This window comes from Elgaria multicarinata, chromosome 2, assembly GCF_023053635.1.
Source record: "Elgaria multicarinata webbii isolate HBS135686 ecotype San Diego chromosome 2, rElgMul1.1.pri, whole genome shotgun sequence".
NCBI lineage: Eukaryota > Metazoa > Chordata > Lepidosauria > Squamata > Anguidae > Elgaria > Elgaria multicarinata.
The window spans coordinates 137,792,342-137,796,047 of record NC_086172.1 but is presented as its reverse complement, the minus strand read 5'-3'; positions in this window follow the sequence as shown (position 1 = coordinate 137,796,047).

Below are 3,706 nucleotides of genomic sequence, written 5' to 3'. Positions count from 1 at the left end.
GTTCTGCATGCATACAAATGAAACCTGCTGAATTTCCCTTTTCTATACAACTATTACAGATACAGGTGCCCTGTCCTCCTTTCCATATGGTCACCCTAGCTTCTTCACTTCTAAGTTAGGGGTGGGCACATTTTCTGGCAGGAAACCTGTTGGGAACCACATGTCAAAGACGGGACGGGCCAAAGCCCAAAGTGCACAAAGCCATGGCCATTCTCTTCCACACATACTCATGCTGCAGGGAACAGCTAGGGTTGGGGTAAAGGAAACAGAGCAGCAGGACTGCACAGCCCCCTGACTTCCCGACTTCTCAGCTGTTACTCAGTGAGCTGTGCAGGGGGGGGGGGGTGTTGGGAAGGTGAGATTTAAATCTCTTCTTTCCCACAACCTTCCTCCACTTCAGCAACAGCTCCTTCAAGTCCCTCCAAAGTACATCACCAAAAATGAAGCAGATATTTGCATAAAATTTACATAGGCTAATTATTAATATGTATGCATTCATATTTAGAAATAAGTACTATAAATTAAATACTAATCCAACATATCTCACCATTTCCTATCAGGAAAGGCAATGGGCAAGTGGAGACCTTGAGGCTGTTTGTAGCACCCAACCAAGATGGCTTCATTTGCCCCTCACCTTCGCCATTGGGTTCCCATGTGGGTTTCCTCTTGAAATGTTAGCTTAAGCTGAGAGATAGCGTCTGGATCATCTTTCTGTGTTTGTTAGGTATATTTAACTCATGCTGAGCTGGCATTTGAACCTAGATCCTAATTTGCCACTCTGCCTCTCAATATATATGTGGCACCTGTGGGATGTATGTAGGCATATAGCAGGTTGCATTAATATTTATTTATTTATTTCATTTTTGTCCTGCCCAATAGCTGAGGCTCTCTGGGCAGTGACAATTAAAACCATAAAATACAAGTATACAAATAAATTTAAAACATTAAAAGTTTTTTTAAAAATTCAATATAAAACCAGATTAGTTATAGACCAGTGAAAGCCTGCGTGAAAAGGTATGTTCTCATGAGCTGTTTAAACGATGTTACATTTTCTGCCTCCTAAACTACACAAGGGAGAGTTTGCCAGGGGGTGGGTGCCACTACAGAGAAGGCCTCTTGTTGAGGTTCTTCATGGCGACATTCTGTTTGTTTTGGAATGGCCAGCCAGACTTCCTCTGAAGATCATAACTGTTGTCTTGGTGTATATAAGGGAAGGTGGCTTGCGAGGTATCCTAGTTGTTTATCCCACCTTGCTCTGGGTGGCATATATGGTTCTGTCCCTGCCATTTTATTTTCATAACTACTTTTTGAGGTAGATTTGGCTGAGTTAAACTGACACAAGTTCACCCACAGAGCTTAATGACTAAGTGGTGATTTGAACTTGGGTCTCTCCAGTAGGGGTGTGCACGGACCCCCCTCTCCGCCCCACGGGCCAATCCGAAAATTTCGGATCGGCCTGCTCCGCTCCTCGCCGCTCCGCCCATACTCCGCTCCTGTTTGCCGCGGAGCTCCGGCTCCGAATCGGAGCTCCGCAGCGGAGGGGAGTGGCGCCAGGTAAGGCCGGGAGAGGAGGGCGGGAGGTTTACCGGGCCCTGCCGCCTTCGCCGCCCATGTGGCGACGGCGGCAGAGCCCGGTAAGGGACCAAGGGGGAGGGGGGCCTTACCTGCCTCCGTCCGCGGTCCGTCGGTGTCTTCAATTGAGCCCGCGGTTCAACCAGGAAGTCAACTTTTGTGTCATTTCCTCCCTGCCTCCTGATTCCACAAGCTTGAAATGCCTCTCCTGAAGCTTAGTTCTTGACAATGGGCCTGTTCAGACAAGACGCCAAACCATGGTTAGGCTGCTAACCCTTTTGCAGCAAACAGTGAGCATGTTTAAACCGTGGTTATGTAGCCACCATGGTTAGGAGTAGTTCACATGACACACTAAGTCATGGTTTACATGACATATTAAGCTATAACATTTAGATCGAAACAACCACCACCATTTAGCATGTTGTCTGAACAGGGAATGTAAGAGCATTAAGCTGCAATATCTGGATGATGATGATGATGATGATGATGATGATGATTTGTGCATTTTGGCCCCACCCTTTTTGTTTTTGGCCATCATCCTTTTGCTTTCAGCCCCACCCAGTACGGGAATGCAGCCCCTGAGCATTTCTTTGAAATTGAACTTGGCCCTTGGGCTGAAAGTGGTTCCCCACTCCTGCACCAATCAATTTTGGCCTGTATCTGGCCAGTAGAAACATAGCAACCGGAACCAGAGCAGAATGTGTTGGACATGCTGAGACTGAGCTTGGAGGAATCGGCTAAACCAAAGGGAGGGCCAGGACTGAGTTAGGGGTGCAGTCGAGGTGGTTTGGCACATCAGAGATGGAGCGAAGAGGAAACCTAATGGCTTATGGGAACCCCTGGGTAGAACTTAAAGGGTAATGGGTGGAGCCCTGGCAGAATCTGTGGTGTATTGGCTTTTCAGAATTACTCCTTGACAGAACCTAGTCCTGTATTTTAGTGGGATAGAGGGAATTAGAGTATTTAGTGTAACTGGGGAAAATAGGGTGAGCATATGAAAAGGAGGACAGGGCTCCTGTATCTTTAACAGTTGCATAGAAAAGGGAATTTCAGCAGGTGTCATTTGTATATGTGGAGAACCTTGGTAAATTCCCTCTTCATCACCACAGTTAAAGCTGTGACTGACTAGACTGACCAGATTTAAAAGAGGGCAGCGCTCCTGCAGCTTTAACTGTTGTGACGAAGAGGAAATTTCACCAGGTTCTCCATATATACAAATGACACCTGCTGAAATTTCCTTTTCAAAACAACTGTTAAAGATACAGGAGCCCTATCCTCCTTTTCATATGGTCACCCTAGGGGAAAATATAATGGGAGACATAGTAAATGGGCCAATCCATGCCAGATACAATTGGTTTTTTGCCCATGGTATGTAATGAGCTAAGATGGAACTACTAAAGACTACATTCAATTGAATAAATCCCTGGCTTTGATTAGGCTGCACAAGGTGTACAAAACACAGGAATTTGATTCTTAGTGTTATATATGTGGTGGCAATTAGCCAGGCCGGAAACAAGGTCCTATTCTATTTGCATGGTAATGAAGCATTCTTTGAATGAAATCAAAACACTAATGAGATTTTATTCACAACACCTGATGGTTGACATTAATCAGAAAATGTGGAAAAGATGTTCATTTGCTTACATCAATATTCCTGTGGGTACTAGGCCAAGGAAGTCGTTAGTTTGGAAGATAAACTACCAAAGGTGACATGCCTTTTAGGCTTTGAGTTCTTTTCTACTAAAATTAATCAGACATGGAAAAGGAGAAATAATAATAAAAGCAAGGCATTCAGCCTTGTGTGTGTGTTTTTAAAATACCCAATTTGCCTGGAATTAATGTTCTGAAACCTTTGATGCTTGGTGGATCTCCATATCTGGCTACTCTAGAAGCTTGGATATTCTCCTGTAGGGGTGGGAGAATGATCAATGTTTGAGTTCATTGTGATTTTCTGATTTCTACCCCAGTGTTCAGTTTGCCTCCTTCTCAAACATGAGGATCGTCCCACCCCCAAACTGGAAAAGTGTGCATTTTAGAACAGGGAAAATGCACAATTTTAAAAACATGCACCCAAATGTGCACACACCCCTGCCCTCCCCTCTGATTAAGGTATGAAAATATCGGGGGGGGGATG